The following is a 24012-nucleotide window of genomic DNA, read 5'->3' on the forward strand; positions in this document are numbered from 1 at the left end:
AAAGACTGACATTTTCAGATCTCAATTGTAAGTAAAACTATTTTAACTGGTACTTTTCACTATGCTTCCTGTATATTTTTTCATATCAATTTCAGTTTTATTCCAAGTGCCTCATCAACAGCAGAATTATAATAAAAAATCCAAACGCTGCAAAGAAGAAATCAGATTTCCTCATAAGGTCATCTTCCCCTTCCTTATGATTGCTACCATCTTTCTTTGAAAAATCTTTCCTTATGTAATATTCTTCATAACATGACTGTTTTATCTCTGCTTACATTGACTGAACTTCCTGAAAAGAAGATATGCCAAAGATCTGTTTCATAAAGGATTATTCAAATAAAGGTTTGTTTAAAAGGGGAGGAAGGGGAAAACTTTCATCAAACAGTAAGATACACTATAGCTCTGTGCTGCAAATGTCACGTGCAGTGCATTAAAAAGAAAATTAACTATGCAAGTACATCTACTAATGTATTTGAATGTGATAGTGAATGCTCATTTATTTAACATGTTTAGACAGGCAAAGCACTTATATTGTGTTATCTACACTCTCAGGCCTAGATACATATCCAGTATAGTTATGCCTGAAATAATGTTGCATACTTTATATGTTATAAAGCTTTTGTTCCCTGAGGTTTTGTATATATAGCAAAAGCTATATGTTGTATTCATTAGGCAAGCAAAACTGTACTCATTTTGATAAGTAATATTGCTGTGTTTATCTTTCAGCATAACTGCCTTTTCAACTGCACTTCATTTTTTCCCCCTCAAAGAGATTATAGTTTTAAAACAACTTGTTGCAAAAATCTGGTGGAGGAGATAACAACAGTGTATGATATGCCACAGCTAAATGGAAGAATTAAGACATTGTTTTAGAGAAATCTTGGACAATTAATTAAACCAGTCTATTAGCTTTCAAAGATGAGCAAACAAAACAGCATCAGTGACAATATGTTTCAGTGGAAAAATAAAGCTGAGCTTCCAGACCTCAAAGTGGTATAAAAGTTTCAAAGAAGAAAACTTTCATTGCATTTACTCTTTGGTATTACAGCAGTTGAAGGTAGCTATGAAATTTACAATTTATTGTAACAGGACCAGTGTAGCGTAATGTTCTCTATTTTCCAGAATTAGGACATACAAAGATGGCAACTCTCACCAATTTCCTTTTGAAAATAAGAAGATGAAAAGGGAAGATAACAATACAACTGTATCTCCAACTCCTACAACCACCAGGAATTTGAACACTATGTGCTGGATTAGTCTCTCACTCACATGAAAGTAAATCAGAAATAAACTCACTGAAGGCCTTGAAGTTACACCAGTACAAAACCAGTATTGAACTAGGGTGGCTAATGTAGGCATTCAAAGTTGCAAATGAAGCCTGGGATATTTAAATGTGATAGGGTATGTCTACACTACCACCCTAGTTCAAACTAGGGTGGTAATGTAGGCAACCGGAGTTGCAAATGAAGCCCGGGATTTGAATTTCCCGGGCTTCATTTGCATCTTGCCGGGCGCTGCCATTTTTAAATGTCCGCTAGTGCGGACTCCGTGCCGCGTGGCTACACGTGACACGGACTAGGTAGTTTGGACTAGGCTTCCTATTCCGAACTACCGTTACTCCTCGTTTCACACACAGCTACACGCGGCACGGACTAGGTAGTTCGAACTAGGGTGTCAGTGTAGCCATACCCTCAGAGAGAACCAGATTAAGGGATATTTAAATCAGCATCTTAGATATAAAAAATAAATGACTTTATTTTGAGGTTGTGTAACCAGCTACACTATTTTACCTGAGAACACAATATATAACTTATTTGTGTGAGTGGAGGGTGGGTTCTTTTTAATTGTGTCTTACTTCTGTTTTATTCTTGTTTATATATTAAACTTGTAGTGTAACAATAATACAATGTGTTCTTATACACTTTTATAAGAACAGCCATACTGCGTCAGACCAAAGATCCATCTTCCACAGTATCCCGTCTGCCGATAATGGCCAGTGCCATGTGCCCCAGCGGGAATTAACAGAACAGGTAATCATCAAGTGTTCCACTCCCTGTTGCTCATTCTCAGCTTCTGGGAAAACACTCTGGCTACATCTACACTGCCCAGACTTGTGCAAGAACATATGCAAATGAGGCATGGTGATGAATATCACCACACCTCATTTGCATACTTAATGAGCTATCATTTTGCACAAGGGGCTTTTGCACAAGAGCCGTTCTGCCGATTATTTTCAGGCATTTGCATATGTTCTTGTGCATGACTGGGCGCGTAGACGTAGCTTCTAAGTATAAGGGCTTGAGCTATAATCGTATAAAGCTATGTACTTTGTATTAAAAATAAAATTAAAATATGCCACAACCACAACAAAAGAGCCAACTTTTTCTTCCCAGCAACAACCCTGACATGCTTCATCCTTGGAGGGGGGGAGAAAAGAGTCTAGTTGCTTACAGGATCTCCAATTGCAATCAGACTGCATCAAAATCCTTGTACACCAGGAATAAGGGGTTGACTCAACTCAATATGTTTGTCAGAGTTTGCCAGTTAGAATTCTTCCTAAGAATTATGCTGCCTCCACCAATGCATTTGTTCTTTCATTGTGTTAATCCACATGGCATATTTTAACAAATGGCATTTGAGAGGTCAGAGCAGGCATGTGTGTCTATGCATATGAGTAATTTACTTTCACTGGGCCTCAAGTCTGCCTTTAAGGTATAGCCCCATGTTGTAGAGAAGCTCCCAGACATGTAGTGAGAGTAGGCATGCTAGCACTGTCCCTTTGTAATGAAATATAACAGTTGCATAACATTTTCCATAGGTATTGGGGTGTATTATATTCCCCACACTGCATGCCTGTCCCTTCTTATAGGCAAGTGCTGATGGGAATATGTTAGGGCAACAGCCACTCTTCACTGTCCCCAATGGTCAAAGGAGAGTACTTCACACAAGAAATGCAACCGTGCTGGTGTTTATCTAGGCTGGAAGAGGTGGCAGAGAAGACTTCTCATCCCCTTGTCTATACTGTACAGCCATGTAAGTCAGGCAGAATCAAGTCCTGGTGTCCTGATTCAAAGTCCACTGAAGTTAATAAATAGATTCCCACTGATTTAGGCTCTAGGCCAGATTATGAACACTTCATTCACATTACTGACTAGTAACTCTCTTGAATAATCCCACTGATGTCCAGGGTAACCAATCTGGCCCCAAGTGATTTGATCATTACATCAGCCAAAGGAAAAGGGAACATAGTTTACTGAGTCGCTTGGGTAGAGTTTATTTCAGTGAATCTGAGCCACGTATCAAAATCTTACAAGAGAACACTGGGCCAGGTCCTAGGCTGGTGTAAATTGACATCATTCTGTAAAGTCAATGGAAACAAGCTAGCTTACACCAGTTGAGGCTCTGACCTGGAGGCTGCCGAATGGAACGGAAAGTACAATTCCATAGCTGCTCTAAAATGATAAGTACAAAATCAGCCAAACACAACTCAGTAAACATATATTATCTAGGCATCAAATCCAAGATCAACAAAAAAAGTATCAACAGATATGGCTTAAGCATTTATCTCTACTCCTTATTAGCTTACATTTGAATGAAAATATAATTAACTAGTTATGCAAGTAATTAGAAATGTTTATTTAATCAGAAAGTTGGGCAAGTGGAATAATATCATATTGTGCATACTAGAGCAAAAAATTACATTCCAACTGCATTGGCATGATTTCTTTATCAAATGGCATCACACACTGAATCAGCTATCTGATACCTTCATAGCTTCCACCAAATTAAAAGATTATTTTTGGATCCTCTTCATCTGTCTCTCACACTGAAAACACAAGTAAATCTTTGCTATTTAAAAAAAGGAACTAACCAAAACAACTTCAGGTTCTATGTAAAGGAAAAAGATGTCCCTGGAAAACTGTGGACTTACTGTTCTTTGTAATGCTTATGATCAAGATTCTTGTGCAAACAGATCTGGTTCCTAACAGGAAGCTTATAAATCATACTCATAATTGCTGTCAAAACTGCAGTGAAGTGTACTGCAAGTTTTGATAATAAAGAATAGAGTCACAGTTCAAACTTGATTACATTTTGGAAATTCATGCTGCTCTTACAAGAGATCAGTGGCCTTAAATATCTTCTTCTCCTGCCAAATTTTTCACTTGCACTTTTATTATTTATGAAATCAGTGTCTGCACAATGTCATGCAGACCTCTGTTGATAAAGTCTAATTAAGATTAAGACAAGCCTTTTGGAAAGGATCCCATTATTAGCAAACATGATAAACACAAAAATACTCCCTACTTGTCAACCAGGAGCAATTCAGTAACCTAACAGTATTATCTGTTGCTAGGCTACAGAGCTGACAAAGCTTCAATTATATTGTAGGACCATACATATAGAGTACTGAATAAGCAAAATGTATTTAATATAAAAGCATTTAACTTCAGCCACACTATCTACAATTCATGGTTTCTTTCAATGGCAAAAATCAGTTTAATAATTATATAACATGCTGGAAAAATCTTTGCAATGAGTTATGTTTGCAGATTTTTTTCTAATTTATCTGTGTGATTGATAGACATTTGGTTCGCAAAAATAATAAAATGCAAGCAATGGGTAGCTGTAAACCACTAACAGAACTACCTCTGGGCTCATCAAGATATGGAACCAAGCTTAGCATAAAATACATATAGTAAATTGAACCAATTAAATCACATTCAGATGTGGTAATACCCTGCTTTCAATATGTAGGAGGACAGGGAGCACTGAGGAGATAGATATGTATACTACTATAAAACTTTATTTTATGTAAGACACACATCTAGGTATATAATAGATTCTTGCTTGATTTTTCAATAGCCTCTTCATTTTCTCTCTCTATAATAAGGATGTTGATTTTGAGATTTAATATATAATTCAGTCTTTATTTACTTCCTTTTGTATCAATAATTTTCTCTGAAGGGGAAATTTAAAGTGAAGGCTATATGGCGGCATTGACTTTTAAGTAGATTTTTCCATTGACTTAAAATGGGTGAAGCTCTGTTTAAAAATCAATACCAGCACATAGCTTCTGATAGTAACTTTGTTGCCTCTATTAGAGCCCACTTTAAAGAGCAGGTTGCTAAAAATAGTTTAAATTCCCTCTTAAAACAAAGGCAATGACTAAATGCATTTCAAGAACATTTTAACTTATTCATGTAGACACAAGCAACTCCATCATGGTAGTGCACTATCTTACTCAAAATATGGAAAGAAATAAATTCATTACAAATATACAGCCAGTCTTGCTATTGTTTTGAATTTTTATCCAAAATATTAATCAAAACTTGATTAATTCAACCGTTTGAATCTGGATTTTGATTGCATATCTTAGGTACAATGTTAGGAAATAAATAATTGCTACTGAAACCAATTTTCATGCTTAGACAGTCTCAGCATACAAACCTATTATGTCAGTAAGTCCTAAACTATTGTTTGGCTGCCTATATTTTGTACTTAGTGTTTCTGACTGTGTTATTGCAACAGCATAAGAGGCCATTTCCTGTATACATACGTTTTTACAAAGGAGGGTCAGAAGACTATCAGAACTCATTTAATCAACAGCTTGTATTAGTCTATGGACCATAATAACTTCCAGGCACAATTAACTGAATTAAGCCTCCACCTTCTCTGAATGAAATAGTCCTATTTTACAAAGACATTTTTTATTAACAGCCTTGGGAGAAAACAAGTTTGTTTATTTTATATCATCCTTGCTTTGTGTTTTATTTTAGGCATTTGAGGGGAATTTTCAAATCCATAACAGGACACAATCTTCACATTTGTTTTTCTTCCTCCCATGGGGTTGTGACTGCTCAGAATAATTTCCTATACTGATAGATGCCCCATTTCAATGTGACACAAGTTAGTTCCTAGATCTCTAATTTTCAACATTAACAGAGTACTTATATCTATATGTAGCCACATTGTTTAATAAAAAATTATAATGAATTCAAATCCAATACTGTTGAAATTCTTGACAGTAGAGTAGTGCAAGGAATAGAACTTATAAATTATGTGTGCCCCTTCTTTGAAAAATGCTTTGGAGGTTTCTTTGTGCATTGGCAAATACAGTAGGAATATGAGGTATTGTGTGGATCCTCCTGCACAGCACCTGATAAAAGAATAAAGAGCTGTGACATATTCTTAAAACAATAGAGGAATTAAAGAGAAACAATGGGCCAGCTGCTTCATTAATACAATCAAAAGAGAGCCCAGCACAGAGGAGTCCAGATAATTAAGCACTACTCTTTTAGACCTTTTTTCTATAATAAAATTGCTTAAAAATTTATTAACTACTTCATAGTTGTTAGATAGATCTATGTACCTGTGTATTTAGGTTGATTAATGCCTTTTCAGTATTCTCTAACATGCCAACTCATGGTTTATACAAGTTTTTGAATAAAATAATATAAGACAAAATGATATGGATCTGTAATGTACACAGCAATAAATCAAAAAGCATTTTGTGAACAGTCTTTTCTACTGATAAAAATTCTCAACAATTTAAACTTGTATGTGCAACCTAAATACTTTGCAGGACACTTGTGCCATCTATGTATTTTAATGCCAGAATTCCAAAAATCTCTTCAGAGAGCATCTCAACAGGCCAGCATGCAAATTTGGACTTCCCTGACAATTATAACAATGTTTACAATGCTAAATTAAAATTAATGAGATTATTTCCTAGGATGTTGTATAATTTTTCCTTGTTTACTGATCAAAGGAGGTTGTCAGATGATACTCACCCTTTAATTTTAACTTAGCTATTTCATATTATAACTCTACCGTATATTGATTGCAGAAATTGTAAAACCTAGTATATCATGTTAAAACTACAAGCGGACAATTCCCTAGGAGAAATGTAGTGCATGTGGCTCAGAATCAAGTGTGAAACTTGTTTTTTAAAAAATCCATTGAGGCTACAAAATAAACAACAATGCATTGTATTCTGCAGTGCATTGGAAGACTCACTCAAACACCGGAAAGCTTTGAAAAGGATGATTCCAAGATCAGTGAGTTTTAAGGAAGATGATACCTGAGTGGAAATAAATAAGAGATATAACTTAAGAGAATAAGGGCCTGCTCCTCAGTCCAAGTGAATGTGAGATTTGATACTGACTTCAGTACCAAGGACTGATACTGTGGTAATCTGATAAAGAAGCAAATGATTGTATTTGAATACAGTGTGTTTCATAAAAATGTGTTGCCTATTTTTGTAGTTTATTTACTCAGTACAGCTTTTAAAATATCTTTTCAGTGCTAGAATCACAAATGAAGCATTCTATGCTGAAACACTTTCAATGAGGTAATTTTTCCCCTGTACATACCGTGACCACTGTTTAAAGGATAGCTACAATATTTCAGTAACTCTCTTTAATTAATACTGCCATACTGTTTGAGCTACTGAACACCAACTAAACTGCATGATTCTAAAAAGGAACTAGTATCTCTAGCAATGAGATTTGACCTCTCATTTTACCCTTGTTGTCAGTTTGGTTTTCTAAATGCATTTGAGGATTTGTATTTATTTCTTAAAAAAAATACCAGAATTAAAATGTAAAATTCCATTAGATACAGAGGTAAACTATACCAACGTTCAGAAAATATTCATAAGAAAACAATGTGGCAATTTTTTTATTTGTCCCCTCTCCCCTTCCGATTGAGCTGTCACAGCGTATTTACCGCAGGGGGAGACAGTTAAACCCATATCCTTAGAAGTTGTGTGCATTTAAGAGGCTTATATATTTCTTCTGGGACCCTTGTTCAAATCCTGAGCTAATCAGAGTGAATACATATCTTTCTATTAAATGGTTGTAAAAAGTCTGAGGTGAAATCAGTTCCTGGTTGACAACAGTCCACAGCATAAAACTATTATTTGGCACAAATATTTGGCACAAATGGAAATATTTGCTTAAAAGGCCTGAGTGGAATGGGAAACTATAATATCCTCCCACATCACAAGAAGTTGGGTCTGCTACTAAAGAGTTGAAACTGAAGTGCTGCAATAAATGCTAAACCTTGTTATATTTCCTTAATTTAGCTTAAACTCTAACAAATGAGGAGAAGAAAATTTTACAGGGATAGTAACTATTTCTTTTCACAGGGCATTACTTTTTGTGCATATTACTTATATACCTTCCTTAACCCTTTAATGGAGTCATCAACTGGGAACATATCATGAGCTAGAAATCATAAAATTATAGGGCTGGAAGGGACTTCCATAGGTTATCTAGTCTCATCCCCTGCATTGAAGCAGGACTAAGCACTACCTATAAAATCACAAAAAAACAGTGAGTGATGTAATATGGACCTGCAACGTGCATTAACTTCCTTCCCTTCCCTCCCACAACCATGAAGCCTGGACTTTTGGGGCACGCTGCTTTGGGAAATTCCTTTGCCCCTTGACTTATGGATTGGAGCCCCTCACAAAATTAGCCATTTGAGACAATCACAAGAATGGGACTAAGGTGTTTTTGTCAGTAGTACAAAGATTCAGAGGGAGAGGTTTAGCTGATGAGTCCCACTATACTAGGAGTAGGGCTTAAGGTGCACACTGCCAGCAGTGCCAATAGTACAGCCATTTGGTAGCCTTAGGAAGCACAATGGTGTTAGCAGTTCTGGATGTGATGTGTTGTTCTATGGAGCTAGGAGACAGCCATTAGGAGGAGATAAGGAGGTTAGGGTATGTCTACACTAGCCCCCTAGTTCAAACGAGGGTGGCTAATGTAGGCATTCGAAGTTGCAAATGAAGCCCGGGATTTAAATATCCCGGGCTTTATTTGCATCTTCTCATCCGGGCACCATTTTTTAAATCCCCTTAGTCTGAACTAACTGCCCGCGGCTACACACGGCAGTCCAAGGTTAACTCAAACTAAGTCCTTAAATCAGAAATCAGAGCACATATTATAACTTTTCAAAGGACTGTCTCCATATTTGCCCTGACACCTGGGGGGATCTGCCACTTCCCCTTGGACAGATATAGAGTGAATGAGGCAGACACATGAGGAAGAGGAAGAGGAAGAGGAAGAGGAAGAGGAAGAGGAAGAGGAAGGTTTATGTAGAGGGGGAAGGCCAATTACTATAGGAAGTTGTGAGGATAGTTTGTATTTTAAAATAATGTTAAGTAGAGGGGCAGTTGGGATAGTCTTCTATGGAATGGGGAAAACAGAAACACAAATTAATAGATAATAGGTTGTGGGCTTGGTCACTTATTCCAGAGGGTGGAACAAATGGAAAAGAAGCTCAGGGAGCTATGGATTAAACTGGAATTTTTACATATTTTAATCACCCCCCATTCAACACCTGGAACAATTAAATTATACACATTATAAACAAGGGAACATGTTTTTACTACTTGTCTTTCCTCCTTATCCTGTTTGTTACACTCATTTGTTGAATTTTTTCTTTAATGAGATCTCAAACCTACAGTGAGTACCACACAGAACTTATGTTGAAATCAGAGCCGTAAGTTAGTGGAACTGCTCTCAGTGCATAAATGTAAACATGTATACAAGTCTTTATAGAGTTGGAAACTGAATTTGGAAATTATTCAAAGCAGGAGTTGTGGTTCCTCTAGATCTGTACAATGTCTTCCATAATAGCTCCCTCATCCTGACTAAGGTCTTTAGAACACCCATAACATAACAATAGTGAAACAGAACTTGTTTTCCTAGATAGATTATAGTGACTTCTGCTCCTTTTTATAGGATGTAAGGGGCACTCTAACATCCATAAAGACAAGGAGGTTCCTCTTTATGAACTTACATCATGGGGAAAATTTTGCTCCTACTGAAGTCACTTCCTTTTCTGTAATGGGAACAGGATCATATGGCATTCCAGTGATTAATTTCTAAAAAAGACAGTTTGGTGAAAAGACATTTTATAAGGAGAGTCTAGGGTCAAATTTACTCCCAAATATAATTCTTAAAAAATATTCTTCTGCAAAAAATCCAGGAGTTAAAAACAATATACTCCCAAAATAAATAAGCATTTCCCTGCTGATTCTGAAATAATAACACTTTAGTATTTGACTTTGCATAAAAACCTGAAAGTGAGAAGAACTACAAAATGATGATGAACATGAAAGTGAGTAGTTTATTTTCATTGTGCAGTCTGCGTGGAATGGCAAAAATAAACAAGTACCATAAACTGTCAACAGTATACTATTTCCCATCAAATAACCTGGGAATATTATGTAGGGCCAAACTAGTGAAGTTAACAGGAACAAGACTTAAATCTGTTAGCTCAAAAATATTTTAAATATTATTTTTAATCAGACAGTATCCCTTTAAAATTATGAATCAGAGACTAATGAAATAAATTCGTATACACCAATATTGATTAGCTATTCGGATTCTGCACTGGGTGATTTTTTTCAAAATATGTTTTATAACAAATACCAGTTTGCTGAACATTATACAGGTGCATAGAAGCTGCCAATCTAACTGAATGCATGGTCAGCATGATTTCTAAATGGGCCAGGAAGAAGTGACTGTATACCCCAAAGGCAAGCTGTCAAAATTGAGGCTGCGGCTGATAAACTGATTACAAAGCTGCTTAAGACTTTGCTTGTAAACAAAAGCATTTATCAACTAATAATTTGCAATAAACTGATGTAACTCCCAGCTGAGCCCCAAACTGTAATTGTCTTTACCATCTGCCTGTTAAAATACCATTCTTCATCACTACACAGGAACAGAAGGGAGAAAATCTCCAACTACTACATAACTTGCATGCTTATAAATAATCTGAGAGCATTCCGTACTTTCATTATTGCTGCAGGGTTTTGTACACTTAATTTCCTTCTTTCAGTGCTTTTCCTAAATTGGCAAAAAATAATAATAAATACTGCCTGCTGCTAAAGAAAAAGAATTATATAAGTTCATCATACTCTGCTGTTTCTTAATTTTTTCTCCTTTTGCCACTCCATAGGAATTTCCTGATGGACGCTCCCTCAAGCACAACCTTGCAAATGAAACACTCAACTCCTTTTCAGCTTGTCACTTTCTATTACCTTTCTTTCTTATGCATTCATTTCTTGAAGTGGTGCATTTGCTTCAACAGGGCATCAGTTAAAACATTTTGGTTTCCTGTGGTGTGCTTTGCAAGGGTTTGTGGGATCCTGCAGGGATTGTGCAGAACTACAGAGAAAACCTGCAAAGCATTTTGCAGACCCCATGGTATGACTTCCTGAAAACTGAGTGAGTTTGCCCCATTCTTTCCTCAAGTTCTTTGTGCTCTTAATAGTAAGAAAAGTTGTGAACTTTCAATGAATTTCAGAATTGACAGATTCAGATGTTCTAATGCTAAATGTGTCATCCTTTTCTTAGATGTCCAAAATATTCAATGGTGTTAGAGAGAAAAAAACAGTGCGATTGATAATTGGAAGAGAACAATTTACCAAGTGTCACAGTGGATTCTCTGTCACTCACCATTTTAAAATCTAGATCAAAGATTTGCTGAAAGACATCCTCTAGAAATTATTTTGGGGAAAGTTCTATAGTACTAGGATGTCAGATCAGATGTTTACAATGGTCCTTTTTGGCCTTGAATTTTATGAATCTATGAACCTGTTCCCACACATATGAATAGGAAAAAATCTTATTAACTTCAATGGCTGCAAACCTGGGACTTGGAAAATGGAATAAAAAGATGCCTAATCTGATGATAACCTTGTAGGGATGATATTTGATCATTTTTTACTAGTCCCACCTCTCAAAGGCTGTGTCTAGACTGGCAAGTTTTTCCGCAAAATCATCTGCTTTTTCGGAAAAACTTGCCAGCTGTCTACACTGGCCGCTTGAATTTCCGCAAAAGCACTGACGATCTCATGTAAGATTGTCAGTGCTTTTGCGGAAAAGCGTCCTGCCAATCTAGACGCTCTTTTCCAAAAATGCTTTTAACAGAAAACTTTTCTGTTAAAAGCATTTCTGGAAAATCATGCCAGTGTAGACATAGCCAAAGTGTACAACTAGGAAATTCTCAAGCATAAGAGAATCATAGAATAGTAGAACTGGAAAGAACCTCGAGAGATCATCAAGTCCAGTCTCCTGCCCTCACGGCAGGACCAAGCACTGTCTAGATCATCCCTGATAGATGTCTTTCTAAACTGCTCTTATATATTTCCAGTGATGGAGATTCTACAACCTCCCTAGGCAATTTATTCCAGTGTTTAACTAGCGTGATAGTTAGGAAGTTTTTCCTAATGTTCAACCTAAACCACCCTTGCTGCAATTTAAGCCCATTGCTTCTTGTCCTATCATCAGAGGCCAAGGAGAACAATTTTGCTCCATCCTCCTGGTAACACCCTTTTAGATATCTGAAAACTGCTATCATGTCCCCTCTCAGTCCTCTCCTTTCCAAATGAAACAAGCCCAATTCTTTCCTTTATCCACAAGGCTGGATATCCTATCAAAGAAAGCTATCAGATTGGTTTGACATGATTTGTTCTTTACAAATCCATGCTGGCTATTATCTATCACTTTATTAACTTCCAGATGTTTGCAGATGAATTCCTTAATTACTTGCTCCATTATAGGAGGCCCCCAAGATGCGACCGCCGAAGTTCCGAGCCCTCACACTTACAACCATTTTTGAAAGTGGGGAAGGGGCCAGAAACCCCCGACTTATGTCCTTGGCCCAAATTTATGATGGTTCACAACGCCTACTGTAAATACGGGTTCAAGTTACAATGCCCCTGAATTGCAACGTTTTTCTGGAACCAATTGTGTTGCAAGTTGGGGGCCTCCTGTATCTTCCCTAGCACAGAAGTTAAACTGACTGGCTACGTCTACACTGGCATGATTTTCCAGAAATGCTTTTAATGGAAAAGTTTTCCATTAAAAGCATTTTCGGGAAAGCACGTCTAGATTGGCAGGATGCTTTTCCACAAAAGCACTTTTTGCGGAAAAGCGTCCTTGGCCAATCTAGATGCGCTTTTCTGCAAAAAAACCCCGATCGCCATTTTCGCGATCGGGGCTTTTTTGCGGAAAACAAATCTCTGCTGTCTATACTGGCCCTTTTGCACAAAAGTTTTTCGGAAAAAGACTTTTGCCCGAACGGGAGCAGCATAGTATTTCTGCAAAAGCACTGACAATCTTTCAGGAGATAGTCAGTGCTTTTGCGGAAATTCAAGTGGCCAGTGTAGACAGCTGGCAAGTTTTTCCGCAAAAGCAGATGATTTTGCGGAAAAACTTGTCAGTCTAGACACAGCCACTGGTCTGTAGTTTCTTGGGTTGTTCTTATTTTTCTCTTTATAGATGGGCACAATATTTGCCCTTCTCCTGTCTTCTGGTATCTTTCCCAACTTCCATGACTTTTCAAAGATGATAGCTAAAGGCTCAGATACCTTCTGTATCAGCTCGATTATTCTAGGATGCATTTCATCAGGCCCTGGTGCCTTGAAGACATCCAACTTTAATAAGTAATTTTTAACTTGTTCTTTTTTTATTTTAACTTCTAAACCTACCCCATTTCCACTAGCATTCACTATGTTAGGCATCCCGTCACCATCAATCTTCTTGAGAAAAACCAAAACAAAGAAGTCATTAAGCACTTCTGCCATTTCCAATTTTACTGTTATTGTTTATTTTATTTTTTCTGTGTGTTGTAATGACAAATGGCTGCAAAGAACTTACACACTACAATGATGTGTGTAACACAAAAGCCAATTAATAAATCAGTTAATACATTATATAAGGATTATGCATATGAGTATATGCTGCAAGATAGGGATCATAATGATTATGGAGTTGTACAGCTAAGTTACAAACAAAAAATGGGAAAAATCAAGAGTTAGACTGAGGAGTGTCTTTGATGTATGTTACTATATATGGTTTTTTTTAAATAAAATCAATTAAGGTTTGAGTAGCTGAACATAAAGAGTGACTTCAAATTTTAAGAATATGTCATTTCAAAAATTGAAGTTATTGGGAATTTTTTCTTTGTAATTAATGAAGGGTTTAAACCTTGAGATATTTAGACCTTGCTTTTCTATTTTATTTTCTGGTCACTTAAACATTCCAGGGGACCATACATTTTATTTATATAAAAATGTAATGTATAAGTACAATTTTTACATGTATGTTTTTATATTTTATTGTCACACATAAAACTAGTGACAAGAACTAGTTGTCCACTACTGATCCAACTGTATAATTGGCAAATTGGTGATTAAGCATTCTTATGTTTTTAAACAGATTTTTTTTACAAAAATGTGCATGAATGTTTTTCAAATACTGTTCTTTGAGTAGCTATCTTTTATTTCTAAATTTAAATTATTCTCTTTTTCATTAAAAACATGATCACAGAAATTGATTTAGTAATTTGAGGGCTTATTTTCTGACAAATGTAATTATTTTTTAAATTTCAGTTATTTTAATGCCATATGATTAATAGTTAAAAAAGATCACCTGAAACCATTACATTAATTTTTCCTATCTTTTGGAAATATTCTTTTTAATTTGGTAGAATAAGTTAATTGCTAACAGATTTTTCCACACAAAATAAATCCCCAGAAGCACATTTTTAAAACAGTTATCAGACAACATCAGAATAAGAGCTTGTGACAGAAATGTGACAACATCTCCGTTATAATCTCTGATCTTTTTGTTGGCAATTATTTGCATATGCTCCCAGTTCAGTAATGACTTCTAGTGTAAGTTCTTAAGGCATGTCAGTCACAAGAAGGCCACTGGAAAAATACACAAATTGCCAGCAGATGGCTCTCTATGCATAGCATGAACGCATTTGGTGGGGAGGGAAAAAAGGGAAGCTATTATTTATTTAATTTTACCCCACCCTGAACACTTTGTTGCAACAAGGGTAACAAATACTAAGAGATTGCAGGCAGTCTGATTGAACATTCTTATAGCCCTTTATATACTACTGTATAACCTTATGCTTGTAGTTTGTCTAGTACCTTTTAACAATCGATCATATTTTTGTGTTGTAACAATGAAGTACTGTAGAAGGATTCACACTATTTGACCTAAAAGTGTAGAAGGCTAAAGTGCTAAAGAATCATAAAGTGTCACATAAGACAGTAAAATCTCACTGCTTAGATACCTCTTTGAGGGACTAATTGGAAATACCTTAAATAAACAGAGACAGATATGTGTCTAAAGAATACTGTAAGTACACGGGAACAAATCTAAACGAAAAATTATCAGAAAGAATCATAAAGCAAAAATACTGGTATTTGAAATCTTATTGGTTCATTTAAAGGGACAGTCAGGAAAAGTCTCTCTTCTCCTTGAAGAGGTCATATCATTCACAACTTCTTTAAACCTGAAGAAACCCCTTAGCTGCACATTCATGCAACATTTGACTTTTTTCAGATATATTAATATTCTAACAAATGTAACTAAATTGTGCAACTGAATTGCCTAGTTGACACAGATGTTGTTAAACTTAAATTTTAAGACAAATGATAGAGAACAGTACATAAAAAGTTTGTGCAAAACTAGTAGTTTCCATAAAGGTGTTACAGAGAGTTCTGTGATGGACACCAAAGCTATCAGGAAAGTCAATGTTTATTTCTATATGCACACAAAATTGGGCTATAATATTTAACGAGTTGAACACAACCAGTTTGGCTGGACCAGGATCCAGTTCAGAAAAAGCAGTGATGCTGTTTCTTTCAGACCCCACAGGAAGGATATGTCTTCAGAAGGTGAGCTGTGGAATATGTTGAGCTATAGTAAGGCAATCCAGCACAAAGTTTTCAGGTCACTCGCTACCAATGTGTTTTAGTGCAGATATCATTATTCAACTGCAGATCCCAAACCTTCTTCTCAGCTACAAATCATTCATTTACAAAGTTACCTAGCTAAAATTAACAGAGGAAATTATACAGCACCAACCACTCACTACTAAGTATCTGAGCTGATGCTGGTGTACTGGAGGTTCACTTCTACTTCAGTTAATGGTAAATATTAACATTGATAATATGGACCCTATGTGTAATGTCAAGATCTGTATAGAGAAGGCCTTTTATGTATACATCAGTTGCCTTAGCAATAACATTCCTCCACTTTTCCTGATCTCCATTGAGGTCTACCTAATGATCTAGAGAACTATGTGAGACCAGGGAAGATTAGTGGTCTCACACAATGGGTAGACTAGGGGTGCAGTAGATAAACACACTGTCAAGCAACTGATTCATGGAGGGTTTCCTGAACTGTTCTGTATTATCATCCCAGAGTCACCTTCCGTGTGTTGTGAATCCTCTTAAAAAGAGAGCTATGGAGCATTTCCAATTGTTAAGGCCCTACCAGTGCAGCTGCATATGGAGCATATCCAGGTTTCTGAGGACTCAGAAAGAGACTAACAATGCAGAGCTGCAAGCACAGGGAACAACCTGCAAGTTTAGGACCCATATATTCTGATCCAGCATATTGGTCGACCACTAGCTATTTACTGCTGTTTATTCCCCCTGTATAAAATCCTATTAAATAAAGAAGGTAACTCTTGCATTCCAGTGAGATTCTGTGTGCAACATGGGAACAATACTTAGTTTGGTACTGCTACATTATATTGTCACATGGAAAGACATTCTGAGTAGCAAGATTTACGTACTGGATATACTATATCCTGATCCTGTATAACAATCTCAAGAGTCCAGTGTAGTTTCATAGAATCATAGAATACTAGGACTGGAAGGGACCTCGAGAGGTGATCGAGTCCAGTCCCCTGCCGTCATGCAGGACCAAATACTGTCTAGACCATCCCTAATAGACATTTATCTAACCTACTCTTACATATCTCCAGAGATGGAGATTCCACAACCTCCCTGGCCAATTTATTCCAGTGTTTAACTACCCTGACAGTTAGGAACTTTTTCCTAATGTCCAACCTGAATCTCCCTTGCTGCAGTTTAAGCCCATTGCTTCTTGTTCTATCCTCAGAGGCCAAGATGAACAAGTTTTCTCCCTCCTCCTTATGACACCCTTTTAGATACCTGACAACAGCTATCATGTCCCCCCTCAGTCTTCTCTTTTCTAAACGAAACAAACCCAGTTCTTTCAGCCTTCCTTCATAGGTCATGTTTTCTAGACCTTTAATCATTTTTGTTGCTCTTCTCTGGACCCTCTCCAATTTCTCCACATCTATCTTGAAATGCGGTGCCCAGAACAATACTCCAACTGCAGCCTAACTAGCGCAGAGTAGAGCAGAAGAATGACTTCTCATGTCTTGCTCACAACACACCTGTTAATGCATCCCAGAATCATGTTTGCTTTTTTTGCAACAGCATCACACTGCTGACTCATATTCAGCTTGTGGTCCACTATAACCCCTAGATCCCTTTCTGCCGTACTCCTTCCTAGACAGTTGCTTCCCATTCTGTATGTGTGAAACTGATTGTTCCTTCCTAAGTGGAGCACTTTACATTTGTCTTTATTAAACTTCATCCTGTTTACCTCACACCATTTCTCCAATTTGTCCAGATCATTTTGAATTAAAACAGTTTATACTACTGTTAGTAAATCAAAGGAAATGAAATGCATAAAGCAAAAGCAAAATAGAATTAAAGGATGCTTTGGGATAAGTTTTAGCTGTATGACTTCCACTTAAACAAATGGGAGTCATTCTTTGTGCAAATCTTCAAAATTTACCTCTTAGTATCTCATGTAAATAAAAGAGAAATTAAGAGAGAAGTAATTCCATAGGAGTTGTCTCTTAGAAGAGCTCGTGTTTTTAAATTTGGATAAAATTCTCCCAAGTGCAGAGGGCTACCACAAAACTCTGCCCTTTGTTGGGGGCCGCATGGAACCTGCAGTGACTGTGTAGATGGCCTATGTTCCTCCTGTATGAAGCAGACAAAACCCACCTAGCTCAGGCTCTAGTTTATATCAATGATAGAGGTTCAAAGCTTCAGGCCACCTCCTTTGAAAGGGAGGTTCTCATGCAATAAATTGGAAGAACGCGTAATAACCACGACTCAAGCTACCTGGTATGCTTCAAAAATCTAACCTGCTATTAAAGCCATATACTGATCAACTCTAATCATACCACTTCCCCATCCAAAGATTCATCTTCACACTTCAATAGCCAAAGTTATTGGCAACTAAATATTGCTTATGTCTCATCCTCCTGTTTACTCAGGACAAAGTATAATGAACATCTTGGAACTTCCTTGAGGTAGGAAGCCTGTCAACAATCTGGCACAATGTAAAAGTGTACTTCATCATCACCTATCCAACATACAACTCAGCACAAAAGACTGAATGCATTCTACTGAACACTAGCCTGTTGATAGTCAGAGAAACTCATGGTATCTATAACCTGCTGGAAATGCTTCTATATTTCACATTTTTTGTCACAAATTTAGCCCTCATTGCGGACAACCATCAGCATCTTGAGGCACGTTTATACTTACCAGAAGATGGATGCTCTGGAGGTCGATCTTCTAGTATTCGATTTAGCAGATCTAGTATAGATCCATAAACTGAATGATGAGTACAGCTCCCACCAGCATCCAGTACTCCTCCTTTTGCGAGGAGTAAGGGAAGCCAATGGGAGTGTTTGCTCCCATCGACTTCCCACACAGCGGATGCCGCCAAGTCTTAGCTTAAGGTAAACCAAACTCCAGCTATGCGTTTACATGGCTGGAGTTGCATACCTTAAGATGACCTTCCTGGTCTAGCGTAGACCATGCCACAGATGCACTAGCATGCTCCACTATTCCTTCTGTTAAACTCTGGGGAGGAACTTAAAGGAAGACAGAAGATCAGGAAGGAAGCTTCAGAATAGATTGCCTCATTAAACAAGGCAATAAATTGATGGTGGTGGAAGGACATGAAAAGGGGACTGAGGAAAGTGCATTACACTAAGCAAATAGTACATGCCATGGGGAAAAGAAAGGAGACAAAAAACCACAGGTATGATGGAGCCTCTAGAAGGTTTTAAAGGTGATAATGAGAACACTGAATCACAATGGGAAATCCCAGGAAGCAAGAAATGGGATTTAAGAGGACCAAACATGGTCATAGTATTTGGCTAAATAATTTTCTCAATAAATTTCTTGCAAACATTTGAAAGGCATGAGGAGGATTATTGGGAAGGTAAGGAAATTGGAGGTTGCAGCAGTGAAAGGATGAAAATAATTAAACTTGTCCCCATCCATGCTCTGGTTCTGGCATATTACCCCTGCCTTCTGCCCCAGCCCCCGAATTCCTGAAAGAATTCTGAATGAATCCACCAATGTAGCTTCAAGGAATCTTGCTGTTACAGAGCACCACAGCCATCTTCTCCTTCAATGAGGCCAAATTAAAGGGCCACACTGTTCAGGGAGCTGAAATTGAGCCTTAAACATATTTTAAAATTTTTATTAATACAAGGGATACAAAGATCACTACTTCAAAAAGTCAATCTTCTTATAATCTCATTCATTATTAATTATGATTAATAATGAATTATCCCTCTGTGCTTTAGGTATTTATCATGGCACCTCATGGAGAAGTTCTGCTCCACACAACAGAGTCCAGAAGAAAGCTAGGAGTGATGGTGAGGGTTGGAAGACCAGTAAAAAAGTGACAATCTAGGTGAGGGATCTGTAGCAGAGAGTGAATATTTAATATCCAAAAATACTCTGACACACAGTGGCTGTCTACTTTTTCACCAATGTAAGTAATTATATTTCTTTACCCTTTTTTTATCAAAATCATTTCCAACTTATTTCAGTCTGTCACAATAATATTTTCATATGAGGAGTGTTGTAACCTAATTCCTTCATTTGAATAATACATTCATTTTTAATTACTGCAACTTGATCTCAGATTATTCAAATAACTGTTTCATTTTTATGCTTACCCTGACCCCAGTGTATTTATAGGCTTTTATCCTTACCTGATACCAGTGTAATGTAATTATAGATTGTATTTTAATCATCTACTATATCCTAGTGAGTTTGTTTAAATCACTAAAATCCTGAGTCTTTTATTTCTATGCCTTTTAAAATTCTACAATGGCATACTCATTGCATAAAAGCAATATTTTTGTAGTTTACTACAATGAATGAACATTTTGCATGCATTGCTGGCCATGTTTCTCATTTAAATTTAAAAAAGTCACCATACAGAACTCTATGTAAAATGAATAACTGACTTGTAAACAGGCTTGGGGCAGCTCATCACTTGAGATCTTTGTTCTTAGCTCCTGCTTGCTTGCTAATACTGTATGTTTACAAGATATTTAGCACAAATAAAAAAAAGTTCACCACTTTTTATCTAACTATAAATGCAATTGTGCCTAGAAGTCATGAACAACAAAAAGTTCTTTTTTTTTTTACCATGGATGTCAGGTGACTGCAAATAGGAATTCTTTGTTGAGTCCAGCAGATAAATGTTTGGGGTTGCCTAAATTATCATTAGTCAAGGTAATATTTTGGATTTCACACTTACCACTTTTTCTCCAATTGGGATTTTACTCTAAGAAGTGTGATTTATTCTGGGATCATTCAGTTTGTTTTGGTAAGAACTTTGAATGCAACAAATCCAAATTTCTTTTTTCTCCTAGTCTTGATTCATGAGTTACTCAAACTTGACAGTGTTTGGCAATGCTGCTGATGCAAAACAGGCACGTAATCTCATACGTTTTTTGAAAATGATGTTACTTTGTTAAATACTTGTCAAAGCACCAGGATCCTTCTTTTGATCACATAGATTTTTAGTCCCTATAATGGTAATTAATTTAATCAAACTAAGGAAATATTACAAGTGCTTTCTAAAAACCATCTCTTTGGTCGTAATATATACTAAAAAAATGGTAAAAGACCTTTTTCAGGGGAAGAAAAGTTTCACAATGTGATGCACTGTAATATCCTATCTGTAGTTTTAAGCCATGATCCAGTCTCCAAAGCTGTTCTGTATTTGTCTGACTGGACCATATGTCCAGCTGTGGGGTAGAACTGCTCACACTATTCCCACAAACTGAATTTTGCTGCTTTAGCATCTGTGTTTTGTGTTAGAAAGGGGAAGTAGAACAATTATCACAAGAATCAAAGGTTTGTGAAACTGTGAGTGACAACAGATTTGGTGGCATCAGAGCCCCGGGGACATCCACAAAACAAGGGAGATAGAACCATTGTGGGAGAGGAGGAGCTGCTAAGATCAATTTGACCATCTTTCCTATGTTGGTAACATTGGAGCAGCCAGGAGGAGAGTACAGAAAGTGGCAAGAGGGAAATGTGCAGATTCTAGCAGGTCAGAGAGAAAGGGATTCTAGTTTCCAAGATCTGGAAGAAGAGCTTGTGGGGTAAAGAGAAGATGATCTTTCTCCCCATATCTAGGAAAGACAAAAGAGTCCGAAAGGCTTTTTTCCTAGGCTATGTCAACACTGCGCAGTTTTTTCTGAATAAGCTATTCTAGAATAGTTATTCCAAAATAGCTTATTTCAAAATAACATGTCTACACTGCAGGGAAACCTCAAAGTTAGTCCAAGGCAGACTTCCTTAATGTAGATGTGCTATTTTGATTTACAGCCCCAGGAGGAATAACTTAGAATGGCCCTGGTGAGGGGCTATTTCGAAGTAGCAGAAGTGGAGAATCTACACATGCCTTATTTTGAAATAGCTATTTCAGAATAGGCATTATTTTTCATAGTATGATGTTTACAGAGGTCGGAATAAGCTGTCTGTTATTTCAAAATTATTTCAAAATAATGGAATTGCTGTGTAGGCGGCGCGCATAGGAATAACAGCCGTTATTCTGAAATAACTTTGCTATATAGACACACCCCTAGAAGCCTCCAAGAAAAAGAAAAGAGAGCCTATTTCTAGGATCCACATGGGAAGAGGGCAGAAAGAGTAGCATGCCCTCCTACCAAATGCTAAAGAAAAAAAAAACTACTCCATTGTCCTTTAACCAATCATTGAAAATGTCCAGTTCTGTCCTCAGCTATGCTAGTGTAATTCCTGCTAAAGGCAATGGGAATGTTGGGTACATATCTATGAACATAACTGGACTTTATGGATGTAGACAGGAAACTAAAAGCTAAACTTCCTTTCCACCAACTGTTGGTGAAGTCCATGTATTTGGAGCACTTGCTATGTTTTCTGTAGTGCTTAAAAACAAAAACAGAAATAGAAAAAAGGGAAAATATGTTTAAGGAATCAATACCTATGCTACTATAAGGCTTTGGTAAAAGTAATTATAATAGGAAAAAGGAGGAGCTGCTTTATCACCAGCACAGGAAAACAGAAGGCTACTAACCTCTACTTAAATATTTATATCCATGTTTGGTAGAAATTCTGGTATATCTAGGTTTCACGTTCTCGGACCTGGTTTATGAACCAAACTGATATATTTACACAGGATACACATCTAGGCCATTTCTGTAAGATCTAAAATTTGTATGCATTTCCAATAGAGCACAGATCATGGTGAAAAAAAAAATCAAAATATCACTTTTCCTTATAAAACACTAATTTAGATTGATATGAGCCAAAATATTTCTATACACTCATTTATTGATTTATTTCAATAAATAAATATATTGTGTGAATGTAGTGCTTATGAAAGATACTGGGTTTGACTCTCCTGGATGCTGAAAAAGGTAGTGTATCAGCAGGATGGCATTCATAGGCTAAATCTTCATTGTGCTACAGTGAACACTATAGTATTGTGTATTGCAAAACATATCAAAATGTTGTCATCTAAGGACGTGTTTACACAGCTTAACTTGAAATAAGCTATGCAAATTGAGCTCTGTCAATTGCATTGCATATTTCAAGTTTTGGTACTGTCTACACAGCACTTATTTTGAAATAGAGCACTCTTCCTCCGGCTTCCATTACTCCTCATACAAGGAGGATTACAGGAATCAGAGTAAGAAATCTTCCGTCTTGACAGTATTTCGACATTGTGTAGACGCGGACTATATTATTTCAAAATAACTCCAATTGCTATGTAGACATAGCCTAAGTGTCCTGTATGGATGCCGCTGGCATGAACTAAAAACTAAACTACTTTAATATACTTTACACTACTTTTAGTTTGTGTCACAAGCATCTACCTGGCATAGATTGCCTGCAACCCTTTGGTGGGCTCTGCAATTCATATCCCTATTATCCATACCATGGCCCAATGTATGCAAACCCATTCATTCATAGATTCTTGGGCCAGAAGGGAACATTGGGTATGTCTAGACTGCATCCCTCTGTCAGCAGAGGTGTGCAGATTAGGCAGGTCAACATTGCAAATGAAGCAAGGATTTAAATATCCTGTGCCTAATTTGCATAAAAATGGCCACTCATTTTTAACAGAGAGGATAAATAACTTTGAAACAGTTTAGCAAGGATCATGGTGAACTCTTCACCACTGGCAAATTTTAAACCAAAACTGGATTTTTTTTTTTGTCAAAACTGTACTCCAGGAACTATTTTGGAGAGATTCTTTGTAATAAAAGAGTGCAATCTATGTCATCACAATAGGTATGTCTAGACTGCATCCCTCTGTCAGCAGAGGGATGCAAGTTAGGCAGGTCGACATTACAAATGAGGCAGGGATTTAAATATCCCAGGCCTAATTTGCATAAAAATGGTTGCCGTGTTTTGCCGACTCAACACTTTGTTGGCAAAAAGCAGCAGTCGAGAGGGGGAATCTGTCGAGAAGGAAAGCCTTTTTTGACAGATCCTGTAAACCTCCTTGCAGGAGGCATAAGGGATCTGTCAAAGAGGCTTTCTTTCTCAACAGATTCCCTCTAGACTGCCGCTTTTTGCCAACAAAGTGCTGAGTCGGCAAAACACGGCAACCATTTTTATGCAAATTAGGCCTGGGATATTTAAATCCCTGCCTCATTTGTAATGTCGACCTGCCTAACTTGCATCCCTCTGCTGACAGAGGGATGCAGTCTAGACATACCTATTGTGATGACATAGATTGCACTCTTTTATTACAAAGAATCTCTCCAAAATAGTTCCTGGAGTACAGTTTTGACAAAAAAAAATCCAGTTTTGGTTTAAAATTT

At 37.0% G+C, this 24012-nt stretch overlaps 1 protein-coding gene across 3 annotated transcripts in view; it reads right to left on the reverse strand.

Annotated features, from left to right (window-relative positions):
- The window catches only part of ZFPM2 (zinc finger protein, FOG family member 2), a 580339-nt gene that overhangs the window by 14301 nt on the left and 542026 nt on the right, over positions 1 to 24012 (reverse strand). The gene's annotated exons all lie outside the window — the stretch shown is intronic.

The sequence above is a fragment of the Pelodiscus sinensis genome, chromosome 2 (assembly GCF_052426305.1).
Source record: "Pelodiscus sinensis isolate ZL-2025 chromosome 2, ASM5242630v1, whole genome shotgun sequence".
Taxonomy (NCBI): Eukaryota; Metazoa; Chordata; order Testudines; family Trionychidae; genus Pelodiscus; species Pelodiscus sinensis.